Source organism: Rhinichthys klamathensis, unplaced genomic scaffold, assembly GCF_029890125.1.
Source record: "Rhinichthys klamathensis goyatoka isolate OS25496 unplaced genomic scaffold, OSU_Roscu_1.1 h1tg000117l_1, whole genome shotgun sequence".
NCBI classification, from domain to species: domain Eukaryota; kingdom Metazoa; phylum Chordata; class Actinopteri; order Cypriniformes; family Leuciscidae; genus Rhinichthys; species Rhinichthys klamathensis.
The window spans coordinates 1,111,816-1,137,064 of NW_026606654.1; the positions used below are offsets into that span (position 1 = coordinate 1,111,816).

Below are 25,249 nucleotides of genomic sequence, written 5' to 3' on the forward strand. Positions count from 1 at the left end.
CCAGTAGTATCTGTTAACTCAAGTAAGGAAGTTGTGTACTTTGTCCACCTCTGATTTTATATTTGTAATACTTTGGGAGCACATGGCGGGAAGGCATCTGGGAGCTTCAGTTTCCATTGAAAGATCACAAGACATAGCTGATATCACAAATTTAACCCCTGTGATATTACATAAAATATACAAAAATGTAGGTACAACAGGTCTTAAAATGTTCTTGCAAATATCAGTTCAAGTAATGTTCAAACTCCATCAACTTGGATGTGAACCATTAGTAAACCGCAATTTTAAAGCTATTCCACAGATGCTCAGTCAAACTGAAGTGTGGGTTTTTACACCACTCAAGGAAATTAACCTTTTTTTTCTAACTTTTTTTTTTAATAAGTTATTTTAAGTTTTAAGCCTCTCCAGCACGGATATTTCTGTATGTTTTTTAACTGTCTATTTGGAAGATTAATTATTTTCCAAATCCCAGTGCTCTTGCAGATTGCAGCACATTTTCCTGAAGGATTTTTCTTTACTTAACTCCATCCATTTTCCTCCTATCTTGAGTTGTCCAGTTGCTGCTGCAGAGAACTATGCCCTATGATACAGCCACCACCATTCGTCAATGTACTGATGGTATTCACAGTGTGATATGCTAAGGCAACATGGTGCTTAGCATTTAGGCCCAAACATGTACTTTTGGTCAAATTATATCATTTTTCTCCAATTGCTGAGTCTACCATTTTTTCTTTAATTTCATACTTGTCTTGATTTTCTATTACAACAAAATCCATGTGCTCATTTACAAGACTACATCTACAATCAGTAAAAAAAAAAAAAATGTAAACATATATTTTGACTTGATTCAGCATGTTAGTTTTGACTGTTATAATTACTGTTTCCTATAGGTGATACACAAAATATCCCTGATTTTCCCAGAATGATGTTTGCTTGGTGATTCTTCAAAAATTCCCAAATCTTGTGCCAGATTTAGCCTAATATCTATCCGTAGGCAGGTTGGTGTTAAAAAAGAATAGAAAACAAACAAAATTTTAATCACCCAAGTACAAAATACCAGATTGTCATTGATTTGAACTTTCTAGAGAAGCCACAATGACCTGTTATATGTTAAAGCTCAAGCAGGCATTGCATATGAAGCGTTGGATATAATTATATTAGTTGCATAATAGGCCATCATTTGCATAACTTGCAAAACTATCAGTTTAAGCTGTACCGCTGTCTTTCAGATCATCTCCAGAGGGCAATGGTGGTCCATGGTATAGGTGAAGTAAATGACCTACTTTCAAATAAATTGACAAAGATGTTTGCCTGTATATCTTGCCATGGCTACTCACCATGCCGGAAGACAAATATAACAATAACCCGTAATTACAGCTACAGCGTACCTTTCAAAGAAGAAAATAAGACCCTCATTATCCCTAATGTTCACTGTGATGTGATTAAAACACTGTCTGCACTTTGTCCAATTAGTGTGCACATGGTACTGTAGGTCTTTTGCCGTTGTCATAGTCAGTGTGTGTTGTTAATGGTGTTTACGTGTAGTTGGAATATTAAATCCGTCTGATTACCTTTCGATTTTTGGCGGACAGCAAATGGGGTGAAGTGGAAACTCTATTATTGGTCAAATAATGCTTGTTACTGACTTTTTCACAAGATGCTTGTCTCTTCCAGAAGATTTCACAGGTAATGTCCACCGGCACATCCCTGTAATTTGTTTACTGTTTAATTTGTCTTTCCAGATGGCATCATTATAAGCCTTTAGTGAGGTTAATGTAAAGCGTGTGTCTGTGTATGTTTGTGTGTGAGAATATGGAATAAATTTACTGCTCAAACTATGATTCAGAGTAGTGGTTCTTTTCAGTTTCATTTCAGAACTCATATTTTACGGTAACACTTTACAATAAGGTTCATTAGTTATAAACTAACACTGAGCAATACATTTGTTACAGTATTCATTAATCTTTGTCAATTTTAGTTAATGAAAATACAGCTGTTAGTTGTTTGGTCATGTTAGTTCACAGTGCTTTAACTAATGTTAACAAATACAACCTTTGATTTTAAATAACATATTAGTAAATGTTGAAATTAATATGAACTAAGATTAATAAATGCTGAAGAAGTATTGTTCATTCTTAGTTCATGTTACCTAAGGCAGTTAACTAATGTTAACTAATGAACCTTATTGTAAAGTGTTACCGATTTTACAAGCAGTGGATTCAAGTATTGAACCAAGAGAGCACCAGATTTGTTAAATATATCCTTTTTTCAGATTACATTTATAAACTATGAACTGCCCTACAGTTTGCTGTACTGTACACGTTTTATTTTCGAACATTTCTAGAATTTCAAGACTGCATGATATCTGATGCTTCTATAGATTACTTAATTACAACGATCTAATGCAGCAAAATCTTGCAAGCAATGATGTCTTCATCAAAAATAATCCTAGAAATTTGAAATTAAACAGACTGACAATGTACATTTTGTCAGAACTTAATTTCACAGAGTGCAATCCACTTAGTAACTGGATTTGTGGATGGGGTGAGTCAATGTTAAACTTAAGTGTCATTTTATGTGTTTTTTGGGTGATTAAAAAAGGGGGGAAGACTTGTGTGGATGAAGTGTGTGTGTATGATGTCAGGTTAACCCTATGCAATGGGGACAAAATATCCCCACAAAAACAGCAATATCCAAATTCCTTGTCCTTGCTGGGACATTTTTGACCCCCATTGAGGAAAACAGCTTATAAATCATGCAGAATTATGTTAGCAGTATGCCGATCAGAGAAGCTTGTTCACAGGTTGAGAATGGCTATAATGACTCTACTGTATATTGCTTAAGTCTATGAATAATTACTGTGAAAATATCAGTGCAGTGACTAGTCTGTTATTTCTTTCACTTGATGCCAACACCACGTACATATGAATAATTGCAATTATGAATGCACCAGCTGTGAAATGAAAGTTTTGAAAACGTCTTATTTTATTGAGCTGTAAATTCCGTTATAATACAGAAAATATTTGAGATGAGTATTTAAGAAACACTTTAAGGTGTGTTGTTGTTGTTTTGTTTTTTTGTTGTTGTTTTTTTGTACAGTGTGATTATACTTTTAAGTACTGAGTAATATTAATTATTAATTTGGTTTGGGGTTAGTTGCATGTAGTTATGCATAATGTACTGTTATTACCATAAGTACATGTAACATTTGTTACAAGGACTCTGTAAAATAAATAAGTGTGAAAACTAATTCCAACATGTGGAACTACAAGTTTGGCTGATTAATTTGGTGTGTGTGTGTGCGTGCGTTGTCTGGGTCAGATTTTATTTTTCTTACATAGTCTTGTTTGTGAAGGCTTTTCACGTAACCTGTCCATGTTGGTAAAGTATCAAGTTGGCTAATAATAGATTATTTATAACTAAAATACCAGGTTTAATTGGATACACAGTCTTTGACATTGACAACAAATTATGTTCCCCCCACTATTTTACAAGTTGATAAATTTTTTTCTTTTATATACCCTAACCTTTTTTTTTTTTAGCAACTTCTGATCCAGCATGACACAAAAAAGCACTAAATAACACTGCCTTGACCACATGCTACCAATATTCATATATAAATGCAGGAAAAATATGCTCGTGCTCAACTATCATCCACTGAATTATTTCAGGCCGTTTTTAAGGGCGGTGCAATTAAAGTCTCCATTCTTTGAGTTTTACTTCAGCCCAGAGGAAGCTTTGAACTTTCTTACATCAAAGTAAACCGTTTGTACTTGTATTCATCTTTGGCTCTCACCCTTTATATAACATGTTGAAGAAACTTCATGTTGAAGAAAATCAAAGATGTAGATGTCAGACCAGAAGTGGATATCGTTCTCAACCCAGCTTGCAGGGATCATGTAGCATTCTAAGCTCAACTTGTTGCCATTCCTGAGACAAAATGAAATGATTTTCTGTTCTTCAAGCCCCTTCCTGCTCTCACCTCCAGCATAGTTCAACAACCTGTATGTCAGTGTGAACTATTTTGGAGCTCTACCGCCTTTGAAGAATGGTATAATTACTGTGGAGTCATGTTTCCTGTAGATCAGCCCTGAGCAAATGAAGAGTGTGGAATTAGTGGAAATGAGATGCACAGGGAAATGATTATGTGCATGAGCGATTTTCTACAGTTTTATGGGAGTTGTGTCTGGAGAGAACATTTTTGGAAAGAGAAACTCACACCTTGATTTGGTGAAAAATAAAACTTGAATCAACTTTACAACCTGTCATGGTGGTACATCAAAGCAACAACTCATCCATAATTACAACCCCCATGTTGTTCCATCCTCACTTTTTCTCCCTCAAATGAAAAATAAAGGAGGATCTTATACAGAATATCCAAGCATCTATTTTCCATAAAGTCAAGCACGTCAAATTGTAACACCACAATTATAGATGATTCAGAAAAGAACAGGTAACACAAGGCTGATTTTTTTTCACCCTTTCTTCCGTGATAGACAGACAGACAGACAGACAGACAGACAGACAGACAGACAGACAGACAGACAGACAGACAGACAGACAGACAGAAAGACAGACAGATAGACAGATAGATAGATAGACAGACAGACAGAAAGACAGACAGATAGACAGACAGACAGAAAGACAGACAGATAGACAGATAGATAGACAGACAGACAGACAGACAGACAGACAGACAGACAGAAAGACAGACAGATAGACAGATAGATAGATAGATAGACAGACAGACAGACAGACAGACAGACAGACAGACAGACAGACAGAAGATAGATAGATAGATAGATAGATAGATAGACAGACAGACAGACAGACAGACAGACAGGATGGATGGATGGATGGATGGATGGATGGATGGATGGATGGATGGATGGATGGATGGATGGATGGATGGATGCATTCAGCCTAGCATCTTATTTCGTGTTAAATAGAATAAAGTAAAATAATGCATGCTGGAAAATGCAAAAAAAAAAGTTTAATTTTGAGTTAACTGCTCTCTCAGTAACTTATAAATGGTGTTAACAACTTGATTTTAGGGTACCCAGAAACTAGACTCCCAGGTCTGAGTGAACACGCTATATAAATATCACAAGGAAGGCTAATAAAATGATGGAGGGCGTGATTATGAGCAGATAAGCAGAGAGTCTGGGCTGAGTGAAGCTACTGATTGCCCCATGTCACGCTTTTATTATATCTAATGGCTTAGCCAGACAGAAGAATATATTGATATTGTTGAGAAGTGACCCAAGATAAATCAATTAATTAAACACCACTGGGGCTATTGCTACAGTGGCCATTGCTGCAGATAGTAATTATTATTGCAAAATTGAAAATGAAAACCAATTGCTGATGTCTTGGTCGATAAAACTTAATGAGTCTGTTCATTCCAATAGTAAGAATGAGTTTAAGATGCACTTTGCACCGTTCTCATGGGCCAACTGCAGAGAGACTAAATGTCTTTGTACCTGCAGACAAATGAATTTTGCGTGTGTGTGTGTGTGTGTGTGTGCAAATACTCAATGCAATCATGGTTCTGATAAACTCTGACCACCATTTGGTATCCAAAGGCCATGCTTGTTTGTGTGGAAATGGTTATTGCTGTTCAGAAAACACATGGCAAATGAGATGTGTTCGTTGACTCATTGCTGACACAAACATCCCAGTATAAGACTCATTGCTGAAACAAACATCCCAGTATAATTTTCTGAATAATTGCTATTATTTATTCACCTTTTGAAGCTGAACTTGTTTTGTATTAGTAATACATGGCAAAAGCCAGCTGGATATCAGATGGAGTAACTATTGCCCACCGGGACCATGCAAACATATGGTGCAGAACTTTGTTCTCATAAAATTAAGATTTAGATTTATTTCTTCCTTTTTTTCCATTTTAAAAGTATTTCTAGCTGGATGCTGTTTGATATTACGCTTTAATTACAGGTTCCCGGAGCATTTTCTTTCTCGCAACTGGCATCTCCTGCAATTATAATTTTACCCTTGATAGGAGTTAAATAATAGAGAACCTATATGTGCCCTCATTTAAAACCTTGTCAACAACTTTAAACTGAATCAGATATTCACCCTGGGCAATTAAATAATGCTAGAATCATGTTCAGTTAAAATTTTCCTAGTTCTTAAAATGCTTATTCAACCCAACAGGAGACGATGTTGGTTTTCAAACTGTGAATACTGCTCCAGGCTTCATTGTGATTTGTAGTTTAGATAATATTTCACTGTTCCTGATGTGCATAGCCAGTTGACACTGTATTCTGCCCACCATCTGATTTATAAATATTGATTTGACTTTTTTTTACATTATTTTTGACTGTTCCACCCTCTCTGGAGCTCTTAAACACCCCTGTCATAGTGCAATAGCATGGAACACCATACTGCATCACACTGGTGTTCCTCAATGGATTTTTCTCCACACTGTAAAAAGTAATAAGTTGACTTTACTAAGAAAAGCTGTGGAAACTGATTGCCTCAAATTTTTCAAGCAAATTAGGTCATCATTTTTGACTTGATACTACTGTCTACTTCTTTGTAGAGTTAACTTGTGTATTTGTAGAGGTTACCATAAAACTTGAGTACAGGTAACTTAATAAACTCAAGTTTAGGCAACTTACAGATTTAAGTTGAGATTTGTAAGCAGAACTTAAACAAAACAGTTAATTTAACATGTCTGCTTGTTCATTTTACTAGAGGAATGTGTGGAAACTGATTGCCTTAAATTTCTCAAGCAAGTTGTACTCAAAATTCTAAGTTGAGAATACAAAGACAGACAACACATTTGGCAAAACACTAGAATGTTTATTTGTTTAACAATAATAATGTTAAAACATTACTGGCCTGCCAACAACATTTTAGAAATAAAGCACAATGCACTCAAGAAAAAAACTAAAGACAATAAAGACATCAATGTTTCTTTGTTTTTAACATCTTTACAAAGTGGTTGAAAGCAGAGCGTATAAGTCACAGAGTTTGGTACAGAATGCCTTTCCTACTACAGTTCTCTTTAAAATTCTCTTCTTAGAAAACTCTCTTCTAAAACCAAACAAGTAAACTTGAAATTCAAAACATGCTGTTAAATATGGATATTTTTTTATTTTTTCATTTTCAACAATTGGAAAACACTGACGTATCTGTAAAACAGCACTGAACAATTTTCTTTAGAGTTCTCTTAAAGGAACACTCCATCGTTTTTTCATATTCAACTATGTTATTCCCTTAACTAAGACGAGTTGATACATACCTCTCTCGTCTCAGTGCGTGCACTCAATCGCTCTGGTGCGTCGCGAAACTTTGATAGCACTTAGCTTAGCCCAGTTCATTCATTAGGATCCAAACAGAGAAGCGACTAAACACCTCCACGTTTTCCCTATTTGAATAGTTACACGAGTAGTTACACGACCGAGAATGGTGTAAGATGATTACACCAGTGTAAAATGGATAACTATAATGTATAGCTGAATAGCACTTGAGAGCACTTCGACTCGGTGCAGTAATATCATCACTCCTAAAAAATCCTCTCATCATCAGGAGTGATGATATCACTGCGCCAAGTCGAAGTGCTCTCAAGTGCTATTCCGCCATACATTATAGTTATCCATTTTACACGCTTAGAAAAGCGCCACGTTTTATTTTGTGACACCATACTTGGTCGTGTAACTACTCGTGTAACTGTATTTAAATAGGGAAAACGTGGAGGTGTTTGGTCGCTTTTCTGTTTGGATCCTAATGAATGAACTGGGCTAAGCTAAGTGCTAACAAAGTGTCTCGCGCGCCAGAGTGATTTAGTGCACGCACTGAGACAAGAGAGGTATGTATCAACTCGTCTTAGTTAAGGGAATAACATAGTTTAATATGAAAAAAACGGTGGAGTGTTCCTTTAAAGACAGCTCTATTCACTCAAAGCATGATCTATTACTGCATCAGGCGATTTTTCAGTGATTGGATTTTAGGTTTGAGTGACTTGTGGCCAAGGGACAAAATCACTCTCTGTATGAAGTCGAATGTGCTCTTCAGTGCTGCAGGATACTCTAAGTTTAGAGCATAAATTAGTCCAAAGAGCAAACACATTGCTTGTGGAAGATTTTCAAGATCATCCACAACCACTGTACCTTCCAGAATGATTGCCGTTGTTGTGGCATCAAGATGCAGGGAGTAGGGTACGGCAGCGGTTGCAGACGACTCGGGAATCACTGTCAGAATACCTATTTCAATGTTGGACATATCTTCATTGTCATCAGTCCTAAAAATGGGAATAGCATATAACAAAAATGAGGTCAAAGAAAGCCACAAAACATATTTTAAAAGGAACACTCCACCGTTTTTTCATATCAAACTTATTCCCTTTACTAAGACGAGTTGATACATACCTCTCTCGTCTCAGTGCGTGCACTCAATCGCTCTGACGCGCGGAGACCAGTGTTAATTTCGTTGACGAAAATAACGACGAAAATTATTCGTCAACGACATTTTTTCACAGACGAAAACGAGACGATAACTAAATAAAACCTAGTTTTGAATGACAAAGACTATGACGAAAATCTATTGACATTTTCGTCAACGAATAAAAACTAGACGAAAATGTTAGATAGTGACGATTTGGGAAGCGATCCGTCAGAACTGATGTCCTGCGTGTGTGGTAGATGCGCACATTTGTAGGCTACTGTAACGTGATCTACCCCGCGGTCATAAAACGTTAAAAAATGTGAACGTCTGGGAGAATGAGTAGAGCAGACATATAGATCTCTGAATAAGAGTGACGATGCAAAAAAGAGCTCTATTCGGTGCGGTTTTCTGTGCGCACACACCTAACCCGAAGCGTGCAGTCATGCACAATACACCTACAGCGCGCGAGTAGGCTACTGAATTGAGCTCTCTTTCGTGTCTGAATGGAGAAATACACAACAGTATGTCTAAATGTCCTTTTTGGAGAGTATTCATGTAACTATGCTGGTTATGTCTTAAACTGTGAGTGTGTCGGATGTGCATCAGTGCAATTGTATCCGCATGTCATTGGACATGATCCGACGTCTTAAAGTGACAGTGGCAATAAACCTAATGCGGTCCGTGTCCTTAATTTTGATCAAGCAACAAAAGAAAAAGAGAAAAGCATTCACTGTTTGTTAATAGCTTTAATAAGGATTAATTATATTTAATTCATACAAATAAATATGTCTGCTTGAAAGAATAAAGAATGATGTGTAAGTAGTTATAAGGAATGAATATATCATTCATTGTAAAGAAGACTGTGTTGTACTTTAGGAAAAGTGGTTTTATTTCATTTTAAGATATTTTTTAAGTAACAGCAGTTAAATCTGTATCTGTATTGCATGTTCAAACTTAAAAATCATTCATATTAATAGGTTAATAGATGTTTTCTCCGGGAGTATATGGGTTTGGAAATTTTAGAGAAATTCTAAATTAACGCATTACAATTGAACTAAACCCATTATATTTTAGTCGACTAAATCTACTGTAGATTTAGTCGACTAAAATGTTATTGTATTTCGTCGACTAAAACTAGACTAAAACTAAAACAATTCAGATGACTAAAATATGACTAAAACTAAATGGCATTTTAGTCAAAAGACTAAGACTAAAACTAAATCAAAATTTGCTGACAAAATTAACACTGGCGGAGACACTTTGTTAGCACTTAGCTTAGCCCAGTATAATTTACGCGTAGTATAATTCCCAGTATAATACGCCTATGCGTTCCGATGCGTTGACTATGTAAGGGCCTACATAGTCAACGCATCGGAACGCATACGCGTGCGCAAGGCTACACATCGCTACGCTTCGGACACAATTATGCGTCGATGCGTAGCCAAATGTGTCATCCTAGTTTTTGATACGCGACGCGCCGATGCACGCAATACTATGCGTTGTCGGTGGGGGCGACATTGCAAGTAATGTACATAAAAAGGTATATTATTATGTTTACAGAACAAGAAGATTTGAATACAATGGCGGGCGAAGAGGAAAAGTTATGCGAGCTTGTTCGTATACATCCTTTGTTGCCGCCGATGTAAAATCAGCAATATGCACTCCTCTTCAGTTGCCATTTTGATCTGAATATTACGTGACCCGACTCTAGACTCTACTACCCCCTGCTGCGCGATCGGTGTATTGCATTTCACGCATCGCCGGTGACGCTTGTGTACTATGAAAAGGAGCGCGTAGCTCGCGTCGCTCGCGTTGCTTGCTCGCGTTGCTCGCGTTGACTATGTAACGGCCCTTATTCAAGTTCAACCGTACAATTGCGCAAATGCGCATGCGCGAGAGGAAAAAAAAACGACTTGTTTCGTCTCATGCTGAAACTTCATAACCAACGAACAGTAAATATATAAAGCTCTGTAATACAAATAAGTACTGTGAAGCAGTAGCAGCCGATGGCTTATTAATAAATAAATACACACGCACACGTGTGTGTGTGCGCGCGCGTATGTATATATAGCTATAGCTATCATCAAACCGTTTCTAATTGTATGGTATTTACTAAAAATGTTATTCATTTCATTATTATTATTATTATTATTATTATATGCAAATTCTGTGCTCCAGAAATTTGCAACAGTGTGAACATGCCTTTAGTACAATACACTTACCAATCTTAAGTACAATGTACTAGATTTGTTTAGTTTAACTATTGCATCCACCTAAAAGTTCACAGTACACAGTGTAATCAAGTTAAATCAACTGAGTTTTCAAAGTAAGTTAAATTCACTAGTTTTTCTTAAGTAGAATCAACAATTACTTTTTACAGAACATTTTTTTTTCTTCCATGTACTCTATTCAAATAACACAAACATAGTTAAGAAAACACAGCATGCTGGCTGGTTTTTATGAAAGTATGGAAAGCAGCACATTTTCCCTAAACCCCTTTATATACTTGAATAATTTTCTTTGCAATTGATAACACATCCTATTGCTTGGTTCCATAATTAATACAATATTAAAGATGGCACCGCATGAACGAGAGCAATTCCAATTTCCAAGCCATTGTCTCCAAATATGGTAAAGAAATTCTCCTCTGATTACAAATCAGAACAGCATCTTAGTAACATTTGGTCCATTCGAGGTGATGGATTATATTCCACTCAAGTACTCTGCAATGCAAATATTTGCAGGGTCTTGTAATCTGTACTGCGTTTGCTGTTGTTATTTTCTTCTTTATTCAGTGGATCAGCACAAATGCTAATCCGCTGCAACCACATTGTTTATCATTATTTAATGCCTAATTTCTGAACCAGAAATTGGCATGGAAACAAAATTAATTAAATTAATTATGGATGGAAATACCAAACAAATGAGCAGGGTTTGAATGTTTGTTGTTGCTGTACTAATAATGAATTTGCTTGCAAATGTGATGACCGTTTTATGACAATAAAAGAAATAGTATAGGCTATGGTCTTAGCTTTGTTTATTATACATTGTGTCTTGCACTCCTAAAAATAAGCTGAAATACCAAGTACAATCAAAAAGTGTTTTACAGTGAACAGTCATTCTCAATGATCACCCCACAGTTAAAATAAATATTTTAGTGGTGGCATGCATGGGTTTAAATCATAAAACTTGACATCCAAAACAGGCAATTGAATACTGAACGGACTGATGAATTTGCATTTTTCGTACTCTCTTAAGTACTTTTAAAATTAATTCAATTTCTTTAATATTAGATAGGCATAAGTTATATGCATATACATGGAATAACCATAGTTGAGAAGTTACCATAATGGAAGCATTTATAAATGATATTAATGCATTTGTTTTAAAGTACTTAAATTCACATTGACACCGTTATGAAAAAAAAAAAAAAAGTTTTATTTAAAACTGGCCAGAACTAATATGTTTTGAACAATGAGGTGAGGAAAATATGATTGTAACACATAGGCTGTTGGCTGATGCACATTTAAAAACCAAATGAAAATCATTATGACTAGTTTAACCAGGTCGTTTTATTTTAATCAGTATCCAATATCCTTATTAGTCAATAGTCTTTTCAACATTTAATACAAGCTGTATTTGTTAACATTTGCTAATGCACTGTGAACTAAAATGAACAAACAATGAACAATTTGATTTTTACTAATAATGTTAAACATATTTATTTTTGATCTGTTGTTAATTTTAGTTCATGTTAGCTAATGTATTAACCAATGTTAACAAATGGGACCTTATTGTAAAGTGTTACTATATATATGTATGAAATAAATATCTAGTTCAGTACTGAAACTCTATGGGCACAGGCTGATAGGACCTTTACATGCCATCTGCAAGCAATCACGCCATTCCTGCATGGCACAAGCTGATTGGCCTTTACTTTAGCCTGCAGCCAATGAGATTGATGCTCAACATATAAATAGTCTAGTTCAGCAGTCCTGCAGTGCTATCAGAGTTCCTGTGAACCCCTCCACCTCCCCCAGCTCCACCTGCCTAGATCTGCTTCAGGATTTATGTAGGTCTATAAATGCAGCAGCATAATTATCAAGCTAAAACTATTTCAAGAGTTGTCATGACTGAACTAAATTACAATAACAATAACCTTTTACTCTCGAACAAAAAATGAACAGCGGAAAAATGGTTCTGTATAATGTATATCTTAATCATAATGTGATCAAGTTTTAATATTATATAAAGAATAAAGTATGCAGCAGTTAAACACTGTACACGTGCAATGCATGTTGTAGCAAAGTCCAACTACTTTATCATTCAGTGTGTTGATTCCATGAACTGTTTTGAATGTAACATTATCTATCCAGTAAAATAAACATACTGGCTAAAAATAAATCATAAATAAAAAAGCCAATTTCATGCTTTGGCTGAGGGTTCTGAGGTTTTATAGATTCCCATGGTGAACCAGCTTCTCCTCTGCAGTGACTTAGGCTAAATCCAGATCACACTGGCTCACAACTAATCCCACATGATCAAACGCCGGAGCTGAAGCACTGGACTATACCACCAACAGTGCACTTTAACCCTTTATTTCTTGCCCTGCAGAATGTCATGACATTTTGATTCTAAATTCTCATTTTCTCCCTACATTTACTATAGAGTTGCTCAATTTCACTACAATAGACTATAACACATATAGTGTATAAGAAGAGAACTACAATCCATTCTTAAGTTGATTCCCCCTACAATAAGACTTCCTGGAATCATGTTGCCTTTTTGCAGTTTGTTGTTTGAATCCTGGAGGAACAAGAAGCTGAACTGCTAATGGTGAACTGTGTTTATATGAAGCAGGTGAAAAATGTGTTTGAGAGAGACAAACTGCAGTATGACATTTACACAAAGTACTATATCAGTACCATAATACTGAGCTCATATAAGACTATAAAACTGTTCTCTCAGACTTAAACCCATGGCATTGCTTGTACTACACCCCACACACACACTTTTCTAGTTACAGGACCATATTTTTGTACTATGATAGGCCTATTTACATGGCACTAGCAGGTAAAAAAATAAAATGAAATAAGCAGAACAAATACAATAATTGTCCAATAATTGATCTGTCTTTGAAAACACTCTTTTCCGTTCCTCTCTCAATGGTGGGTTTATCGACCTTCTATCCTGTTAGCAAATGTAAACATGCCCTTCTGTTTGAATGTTGTTTCTCCCAGCTAAGACAGGTTTGCCCTAAAGATCACTCATAATGGGGTTGTTCCAGTCCTGCAGGATGATCCATTGGTGGAGCAGGTTTGATTAGGGAGCAATCTTTCCTCTTCAGGAAATCATTAACACAGCGGTGGTGCACAGCCTCATTTTTCCAATGCCGGGATGATCTATAAAAGACGGCATTGGGGGGAAATGCAGGTAACCTGATTTGTGTGAGCCAGAGAGAGAGAGAGACAGACACATAAAATAGATTGTCTCTTCTTGGTTATGACTAATGCTCCAGTGTTTCCCTTTCCAAAGAATCATTGCTGGGTTCTGGGATTGCCTCAGATGAGGGTTCAGTCAAATATATATATATATATATATATATATATATATTTTAAAATAGGTGGAGGTAGCCATGGGAGTATGTAGGGAAAAATTATTTTACTGATAAAAATAAAATTAATCTGATATACTTTCCAGTGTCATTTTCATCTTGTTGTTTAAATGTCAGTATAAAAGAATTCCATTTATTTTCCTAGTTCATTCGAGACATTTCTTTGAAGAAACAGTGATTTGTCATTCTTTATCCAGGCCAGACCTAAAGGTGATGTGTATATATTTTTTCCCCTCTGTTTCTATCCCAGTTTACTGTGGTAAAACAACTGAAATGCGTTAGTATCTTAGTCTCAGTATCAGATGGCACATGGTCCGCTCATACTATAGTAACCCATTCATTTTGTTAACAAATAAATCGGACAATGCACCAGCAACTTAGTGATATCCCCACAGTTGTGGTCTTGACCGGTCTTGAAATACAATCTGAGTTCTCTGAGACTGAGACAAGTTTTTAGGTTTGTTCAACACACACAGCAATTGTTTGTTTTATATTGTTTTATATTGAGAAATGGTTAGGTTTAGGCATAAGGGGTCGAGTTAGGCAAATAGGAGCTCGAGTAGAATATCCTCTCTTATCGCCTCTATAGCGGACAGCAAGCCAAAAGCGTTTGCCATGTACGCTAAGATTATATGGGGCACACAAACTGAAGTATTTTATTTATTATTCATAATGCATTACAAAAGCATTTCAGCTAATTCATGTTAATGCTGATGATTCGTTGTTTTAATCAACTGACAGCCCTATGCGTTCTCATGAATAACAACATGTACGCTGAACGATGTTATTGGAATCTCCTGAGCCGTAATAAAAACGTGGAAGTAGTTCTGCAAATAGTCCTGGAATTACGAGATTACAAGTTGGAGCTCTCGTGTTGCTTTTCACTTCAAGACAATCCCACTGATCAGTATATGGAGGGAATGTTCGACATCAATTATAATATGCGTTTGAAGTGAAATGCCTGCGAGCTGCTAGTATCTTCTCCAGATTCCTTGAATATCCAAGACTTCCATCAATCCTTTACATTAAATAATTACAGCTTAATAAAGGCCCTATTGCAAAAGATAAGTCTTCCGTGACAGTGTATTAAAGAAATGTATGGCAGTCCTTTTCTCAGGTTTAAGAAATGCCTCAGAGGGATGTTGTTCACACTTCTTTTCTTGTTCAGGATGTCTTCCATTGAAAATAATTGGCTAAGTGTATTTTTTATGGGAGTAATGTCTGAAAGGCTTTCTTTGTGGAGATTGGATTTCATCTAAGACTTATGAATCTGAATACTACCTGATCAAGAAGATCAGTACAGCCTCTTGTGGCGGATACTGTAAAGTTAAACCAAATATGCGCGGGTACTTAATGTGTAAAGACCTTTATCTGTCTTCCTGCTGGGCTGTAATTTCAGGTATGTGTATGTGTTTATATACTGTAAAATCACAGCTCAAGTACATTAGCTATCCTCCACTATCCATGTGCATTTGTTTAAAAGGTAGCAACTCCACAGCATAGAAACCCTTAATTTAACATGAAAAATGACTGCCATCACATGATGCATTTATCTGTTTGCTATTACTGACGGATAAACCATTCGGGAACAAAGAGAAATGCACACAGAATTTAGCCTTTCTATAATTGTAACTGTTTGTTACGCATTTGTTGTTCATGCTTGTAGATGCTAATTTGTCCATCATTTGTATGCCCATTAACAGAGATTGGTGTGTGTGGGTGTGTGTGTTTGTTTTGGCAGGGCACCCAATGACATTGGCACTACTTTATACTGAACATCTGGACTATGAATTTGCTGTGTCGCCCATTCTGTTCTATTTTTCTCATTAGTTTCCACATAAAATAGCATACATATTCTCTCAAACAGTGAAACACTGTGATACGAATGCACATACACAGGAACATATACACAAGGGCGCAAATTAAAGTGTAATTTTGCCGATTTTCAACCTGCTTTGTATTTTAGTTTAGTTTAGTTTATTTAAGAGTTTGACAAGGCAGGATATTGAAGGACAAAACCCTGAAATGTATCAAACAGAACACATACTCAAGACAACCGCATATACCTAATTAAAAAGTAAAAAAAAAAAAAATAGAAGAAACAAACTAAAAATAGAAGAAACAAACAAACAGTATTGTTACAATCTCGGTAGTATATGTAAATGAACAATGTTTACTTGTTCTCTGTGTTACCTGGACTGAGAAATTCATGTTTATTTGTCAGCAAAAGGACATTTGACAGCTACAGGGCTTTTGTGAAAACTACAGATTGTAATTCCGCATTATTGTATCCCCATCCAAGGACAGTCGGATCGACAGAGGGTTATTAACATAACAGTTATTGTAAGGGTAGGTTAATCACTGAAAATTGTATTGTACTTTGCCTATACTCTTTAAACAGAATTATGGTAAAAATGGAACCGTGTTTTGCTTGGGTGGGGTTAAAGGGAACTAACAGAACAGTTTGTTTCAGTTTGAAATGTTGACAAAGCATTCTCTCCATATTTACAATTCTTTGCAAACTTAGCCACTGCCTACAACACGCTGGATCCTTCACTGGACACCGAAAGTAAATCACTCTGGCGAAACGTTCTTTGAATTCTTGCACCCGGGAACAATAAAAGTTGACACCATTATGACTAAAAGTTTGCTAAGTATTTCCTACTAAAGCAAAGCAGTATTTGACTCTGGTCAAGCTTATCCATAGCACTAAGTGACAAAATGACACTTTCAGGTTACAACTATTTACCATGTAGACTGTACTAGGCTGGTTACAGTGGGGGTTTTGCTATTGCATTTTTATTAGTATTACATTTATTTTTGGAGATCATTTGGCTTTCCAGTTGAACCAGCTGTACATCAATTAAACCAGCTGAAACCAGCAAACCATCTGGTTTATGTTAAAGACACCCATTTGACCAGTGGAGGCCATGACCGCATGCCATGCAACTCGTAAACATGCCGGGAAAACCCGGTGCAGTGCGATGTTTCTCTCCAGGCTCTGGCCGGTGGGTCTTGACGTGTACTGATGGGGTTGTCAGCATGATACTGTTCACGGTAATCCAGTTGGGCTTGTTTAAGGGCTCGCTGCTTTAGCTCACAGCAGAAAGGCTAATTTCATCAGGCTGCATTGCTATGCATCTCAGCAAATGGCATTAGGCTCAAATGAGCTGATAGAGCCAGAAGCTCTGTTGATTATCAGCAACTATTACTCATCCTCTGCATCAGTTCCCACTGCTCTTGCCCAGTGAGCACATGCGTGTGAGAGAGAGATGGAGAAATAGATGGGAATGAAGATAAGACCATATGGGATATGCTGAACCCTAATAGAACCAACAATTCTGTCATCTTCTGTTTTCAAGCCAATTTAACTCACTAGACAAATGTTTATATAATTAGTGGTGATTGTTAAAGGTGAAGTGTGTAAGTTCTGTGTCACTATAATCTCCTGATAAACAGGTTTATTGAACTCTCCCCTCATTTGCTTGTATTGGTTGAGCTTATATAGCTGTCGGGATGGTACATCAGAGCAATGTCTTGATAGTGCCAGTGCCGTAACCACTGCTGCAGTGATGAAGTATTATTGTAGGCCAACCAGAAGGTTAGCATCAACAACAGCCCAATTGGGATTTTTCCATTGGCTTTTTGATTATTGTTATATATATATATATATATATAACAAAACTAAGTTTGTGATTCTTACACGTTTTGTTCATCACAATAATCTTCACAAATGAACACTGAGGGAGCAGGCACGAGTCAGAAAATAAATATTTAACTTCTGCCTTGCAGAAAAAAAGAATGATCTACATAAATCATAAACACATTTATAAACACATACAGTAATTACTTCAGAATCTAGTTAATCAATTCAATAATAAAACATAATGTATTAAAATTTTTGCTGGTACAGTAACCAGAAAAACTCACAACACTTCATTATGATTTTCATATGATTAAAAAGGACTATACATTCAAAGAGGGACCTGAGCAATATCTATAAAACAGTAATGTTTTGTTTCCTTTGTAAACCTACTACTCAGATCACCATAGCAACCATCAATAAAACAACCACATCACAATGCATTGATAACGCTCTGTAACCACCCACAGCATCATGCAATATGTCTATAATGTACATGTACATTTTTTATGAATATCAAATGTGCAGAAATTGATGATATTTAGTAAAACAAGGCAGCTCAAGTATGTTCTCCACTTATAATTCTGTTCAGCTGCTGTTATCTTTTATGCCCCACATCAAACACAAACCAATGACCTTTATGTCTTATATAAGGTGACAAAGCTTCTCTTCCACAGTCTTTCTCTGTCTTGCATACACTGTTTCACCCACATACAGTCATCAAAGCAACAAGATGTTGAATGAAGATAGATATCTACACCTATATCATTATATACAATATTTGCGTTACTGATTTGAAAAAGTAACAGATATTTTGTTGTACATTTAAAAAGTAATTCATTACTTTACTTGCTAAGAATTCTAATGTTTTGTTGGAACATTATAAACATGCGTTAATATGCTATCATTTTATGATTATATCAATGGTGTAAAATGTTTTTTAAAGACAATAATATTGTTTATTGCAAATTATTTCTAGGTGAAATATATTGTCCAACAAGTATAGTTATTGTGACTGGCCCACTCAGAGAATATTTCATTTGAACATAAAACCCCAAAATCAATTTCATAGCATGCATCCTTTCCTTCTGTTCAATTGCATGGGAAAACAAGATTTTTTGTTTTCTTTTTTTCGATTCACCAATTAGTCAGAATCCATCCATAAGGCAGCAAAAATACTTTAAAATCATAGAGTGTATACAGAGATTATAGTGTCCCATGCTTTGGGACATCTGTTCGATTTCCAGGTACTTGGAGCCATAACTGCAATATGATTGCCTCCAAGTGTAGAAGAACTGTTGGAACCAGAAAGGTCTAACTGACTTTATTTGGTAATCAGACAGCTGGCACAAACTTGGGGGAAGGCACAAAAAGCCTGTGTTTCGCAGATAATGCTCTCCCAAAACTCTCATTTGATTGCCGTAAAGACAACACTATCAAACTGCACACATCCATGAGTTGTCCCTGGGTGATTCCTGCCATAATTATCATTGCTTATCTAGATATGCAGCCTGCACACTGGGCTGAAGCCAAAGCATAGCATTTATTTCCCCATTCCTGGCTTTGCTGAAGAGGATTACATATAGTCCTTTCCTCAGGTGCTATGACGCGAGAGTTCTGGGCTAAAGTTCTTAGAAGTATAAGTTGGCGCATGTTAATTATGACAACCAAAAGCACGCTCTCCTCAGCACCTGTGCTTATTCGTTCTGGATAGATAATTTAGTACCATTGCTTTCAGTCCCTGTAATTTGGGAAGCAAGAGCACCGCTCGCTGTTGCACGCTTGATGCTAAAGCCGACAAATCTGGCTATACCGAGAGCTACTCGATTTTTGCATTTCAAAAGGTGGCGCCTGGGCAAATTTCCCTCTTCAGGAGATCCGCTTACGCTGGTTAATTGAGTCAAGGGCTTTGATGGTGTGAGGGAGAATGGAGGAATTCAGCTTCAACAGTAATTACTCTACCAAAATCTCCTTCTGTTCACGCACAGGCTTCCAACGCTGCTGGGGAGGAGCTGAAGAGATTCAGGGCCAAAGTCTTGCTTCTGGTTGTATTTCCATTGATAACAATATATATATATATATATATATATATATATATATATATATGTGCCATGGTTTAATTTATCCTGATAATACAACCTCTCTGAACGATGTCTGTGAAAAGACATTACGTTTTAGCCATCTGGGTCTATCAGAGCATCATCTGGCTCGATAGAGGGAACGGGTGAAATGTTTCAGACTCTAAAGAAGGATAAGGCTTCACCGGGGTCTGACGAGGCCATCTAAGATAATGAAGAATGACTGCAGGACACAAGCCGTGAACTAAATCACATGGTACTAAGACTCGTGAGGATGGTTTAGTGAAGGCTTGGAGGATGGATTGTAATATCTGGCCTAGTTTTAAGTTGGTGTTTTCAAAGCAATCAATAAAACACTGAGAATGAGAATCCCCCTAACTCCTCTGGAAAACATGTCCATCTCTCACACAAATTGGACGGAATCAACCATTGACTTGTGGGAAATGGATGTCCTGGGTGGCCTCTTTATGTTTAGGGGTGATTTTTAGGATAGTTAACCCAACAATGGCAATTCAGTCATTATTAACACCCTCATGCTATTTCTATCTTCTGTGAGAATAAACAACTAAACAAACATCATGAGCACAGTTCATAATGACCTTAGCGGTTTAGAATTAGAAGTAGAATTTTCACCCTATTTTCCATAAAAAACATTTTGTTAGTCAATGTTTCATTTAGTTTACCTACTAGAAATAAAGACATTTTTGAAGACCTTAATGTTTATTGTTATGTCATCATCATATTTTCTGTTATGTGCTAATAAATCTAAATAGTAATAATAATAATAATACACAAGAACTAATTATTAAATCCACAATAATTTCTACAGTCTGTAAAGCTAGCCAGTATGTTCTGCACATTAACACAATGGTGTGAAGTGAAAATCTGTTGTTGTTTTTTTCCTATGGGGAGTTTTATTTGGTTTTAGACAAACTAAACAAAACAGGAAATATGATTTTCTATTCATATATAACAGATTTTAGGCAATATATATATATATATATATATATATATATACACTCACCGGCCACTTTATTAGGTACACCTGTCCAACTGCTCGTTAACACTTAATTTCTAAGCAGCCAATCACATGGCGGCAACTCAGTGCATTTAGGCATGTAGACATGGTCAAGACAATCTCCTGCAGTTCAAACCGAGCATCAGTATGGGGAAGAAAGTTGATTTGAGTGACTTTGAACGTGGCATGATTGTTGGTGCCAGAAGGGCTGGTCTGAGTATTTCAGAAACTGCTAATCTACTGGGATTTTCACGCATAACCATCTCTAGGGTTTACAGAGAATGGTCCGAAAAAGAAAAAACATCCAGTGAGCGGCAGTTCTGTGGGCGGAAATGCCTTGTTGATGCCAGAGGTCAGAGGAGAATGGCCAGACTGGTTCGAGCTGATAGAAGGGCAACAGTGACTGAAATAACCACTCGTTACAACCGAGGTATGCAGCAAAGCATTTGTGAAGCCACAACACGCACAACCTTGAGGCGGATGGGCTACAACAGCAGAAGACTCCACCGGGTACCACTCATCTCCACTACAAATAGGAAAAAGAGGCTACAATTTGCAAGAGCTCACCAAAATTGAACAGTTGAAGACTGGAAAAATGTTGCCTGGTCTGATGAGTCTCGATTTCTGTTGAGACATTCAGATGTTAGAGTCAGAATTTGGCGTAAACAGAATGAGAACATGGAACCATCATGCCTTGTTACCACTGTGCAGGCTGGTGGTGGTGGTGTAATGGTGTGGGGGATGTTTTCCTGGCACACTTTAGGCCCCTTAGTGCCAATTGGGCATCGTTTAAATGCCACGGCCTACCTGAGCATTGTTTCTGACCATGTCCATCCCTTTATGGCCACCATGTACCCATCCTCTGATGGCTACTTCCACCATGTCACAAAGCTCTAATCATTTCAAATTGGTTTCTTGAACATGACAATGAGTTCACTGTACTAAAATGGCCTCCACAGTCACCAGATCTCAACCCAATAGAGCATCTTTGGGATGTGGTGGAACGGGAGATTCGCATCATGGATGTGCAGCCGACAAATCTGCGGCAACTGTGTGATGCCATCATGTCAATATGGACCAAACTCCCTGAGCAATGCTTCCAGCACCTTGTTGAATCTATGCCACGAAGAATTGAGGCAGTTCTGAAGGCAAAAGGGGGTCCAACCCGTTACTAGCATGGGGTACCTAATAAAGTGGCCGGTGAGTGTATATATGTGTATATATTAGTGCTGTCAGTTAAACGTGTTATTAACGGTGTTAACGCAAACCCTTTTTAACGGCGTACATTTTTTTTTATTGCGAGATTAACGATCTTTTTGGCCAAGCAAACTTTGTAGTTTTTTTGCTGTAACATGCTGTTACAACAACTAGTAACGTAAAAACTAAGTGAAGTAAAAACTACAACACCGGATCTAGCTAGACCGGAAACAAAACAACAGGCACACCGCACACGCTTGTTTGGACTTTTGAGTCGGCCAAATAGTAGTAGGGTAACGTTAGGTTTTGAGTGGATGACGAGCGCGAGACGCCGAAATGGATGCCAATAAGATTCTAAATGGAAAGTTTACTTTTAAAAAATTGCCAAATGTTTCCATTGAATTCGCGAATTCGCGTCAAACGTGTTAATGCACCAAATAAAACCATTAGCGCCTATCGCGCCAGTATATACCAATATTGTTTTCAATAAAAAAAACCTTTGCACAAAGCAAGCCAATCCACTTTTCCATGTTGATAAGAGCATTAAAATGAGAAAAAAATAATGGGACTAAAAGAAATCAAGGGACATTTAGAATAGATACAAATGTGCGATTAATCGCGAGTTAATGCGATTAATCACGATTAAATGTTTTAATCGCTTGACAGCACTAATATATATATATATATATATATATATATATATATATATATATATATATATATATATGTATATATAAATCCACTTTAAATAAATGAAGTTTATATATCCAATATTAAATGTCTTCTGTAGTTAGATGATAGCTTTTGGAATGAGCAGACTTAAATTTAAGTCATTATTTACTGATAATCTTCCTTTGCAACTGTTAACTCGAGAACTGCTATGACCGAATCACTGAGTGAGTTAAAATTGTGAACGAATCTTTCTGATTCAGTAAATAATACATTTAAATTGGTTCTTTTAATTTTGACTCTTGATTTTTGGGTGAAACATCCATTTATTCCAGGTGCATCTCATCTCATCTCATCAATTCCAATCAAGCTGTAATTTTGTCAAATTATGCAAATTGTGTGAAATTATTATTTGTGTGAATTTTGGGTAAAGTGCAATGTAAATAGCTTTAGCAAAACAAAAGGTTGTCCATTTAAAAAAAAAAAAGTCACTTATTGATTCCACCACAATTGCTATTAGAGAGAACAGTAATTTAAGATATGGTGCAAATGAGATGCGGGAATGACAAAAAATGACAAACATTCCAGATTGTGGCTCAATGTGTTTAGCTTCTAGGTTAGCAAATGCTTTGTATCCAATATAATAGGATTAATGTGTTGTTCAACATCACTAAGGTCACAAGGTTCTCTCAGTGCGTCTCATATTTCTGGTCATCACTGAAAGCCTATAGAACCAACTCTCAGGTTTTACATCTCCGTGTTTGCAACTGTGGATGCCTGTGTGTGTATGAGTATCACACCACGGTACTTTTATCTGTGGTTTATGATTGCGTTGCCTCAGACTTTGAAACAATATATTGAGTGCAGCTCTTGACGTGAGAAGAAAGAAGTCTGGGAGGAATCAGTAAGGGCATTTCTTTAAGCTCCTTCAAAGACACAGTCATAGCAAATGCCACGACAGACGTATTCATGAGCCGAGACCAAGAGAGAGCATCAAGGAATAGCAATATGAGATATTAATGGCAGATATATTGAATGAGACGCAGAGAGAAGAAGACAATAAGGAATGGATTGATGCTGACAAAAATACAGTGTGAAGAAGCATGTATTGGGTAGGGACACAAAGAAAAAGTGATACTACTGTATATACGCAAAAAAACTTGAAAGAACATTTCTGCGTTTGAACCACTTTGAGCCACAAAACCCTCAAGATAAGAAGTTCAGAAGTGTACATACTATGACTGTATGATGCAATCATGTTGTCCTCGGACAGGGACACACACAGAAGCAACATGAATATAACTCCCAAAGCTATCCATCAAGGCAAAGATGAGTCACATTAACTATGTTACAAAAACTTAGAAAGTTTTGGGAATGTACTTAACTCATTCTCTGCAATTAACATAATTTTCTGTCATTTATTACACAACGCTTCCCCGCCATTGACGAAATTTTCTGCCAATCTAAGTTTTCACTGTCACATGGTAGGGGGCGCTATTATCCATCTTTTGAAAGAGTAGAGAATCTCCGGATCAAAACAAGTGATAGAAGCAAATGTTAGCTCACATGATCATCAAACATTTAACAGCATATTAATCAAAACAGCCTAACATTACAGAATAAAATGTCAAACCCACAAAGAGTTACACCACTGTGCAAGATTTGGGGGTGTTGATGGACACGATCGACCCAATCTCATACAACAGAATATTCTGGGGAAATGATCAAAAATGCTGGTGCTGGCTGGCAGGGATAGAGTTAATGTCCAACTAAATTGAGGACATTGAGTAAAGCCAACTAAAAAGTGTTGGTTTGAACATTTGTTAGATTTTACTGTGCAACTGACTGGTCGGTTGTGTCATTATTCCAAACATGTTCAATGTTCTCTGGATGAGAATCTGATTTCTCCATCTTTCAGTCTCCATAGAGGAGCAGGAGATTGCCGACTCTATTCAGTTGGTATAATTGTGATCGATATGGAGAGCTCCATTATTGCCTCGGATGTACTAGAGAATGATGGCAAATCAACTTTTCATACAGCCCACAGCATTTTATTTCGAAAAATAAGACTAGACATTTTCCCCCAGCTCCTCTGTGCTGTTTTTTTTTTATTTTTATTTTTTTATTTTTTTTGGAGTTTCAGTTCTACAGTTTGGGCTGTACAGCAGCAGGCTGCCAAAACATGTGTCATGATCCTGGTTGATATCTCAACCTCCAAGTCAGATATAGCTTTAAGGTTTACTTGTTGTTTTCTGAATTCAATGTTCTGCACTTGCCTTTAGCGTGTCAATGGTCAAGGGTTCTATAGTTAAGAAATAAGGTATGATAGGCTGTGCTCTATTGTGAATAGAGTTCAGGCTAGTGCCTGCAACCCCTTCAGCTGTGACATTTTCACATTATATTTAAAACAAATTTGAGTGTCTTTCATTTCCCAAAAAGATTACTACATAATCAAAATAAAGACAATATATATATATATATATATATATATATATATTTAAAATGTTTGCGATTTCCAACACACTTGTAGCCAATCAGCAGTGGGGGGCGTGTCCACTCATGATGGGGGAGGAGAGAGAGTGAGATTTGAAGAAAGACTGTAGAAAGAGAGATGGCTG

General features: G+C 36.7%; 1 protein-coding gene and 1 long non-coding RNA gene across 2 annotated transcripts in view; one reads left to right on the forward strand and one right to left on the reverse strand.

Annotated features, from left to right (window-relative positions):
* Window positions 1–21,205, reverse strand: part of LOC130088356 (uncharacterized) — a 41,906-nt gene extending 20,701 nt beyond the window's left edge. The window contains exon 1 of the long non-coding RNA XR_008807456.1: window positions 20,793–21,205. This is a non-coding gene — a long non-coding RNA (uncharacterized LOC130088356). The remainder of the gene's footprint in view (window positions 1–20,792) is intronic.
* The window catches only part of alk (ALK receptor tyrosine kinase), a 468,950-nt gene that overhangs the window by 260,446 nt on the left and 183,255 nt on the right, over window positions 1–25,249 (forward strand). The gene's annotated exons all lie outside the window — the stretch shown is intronic.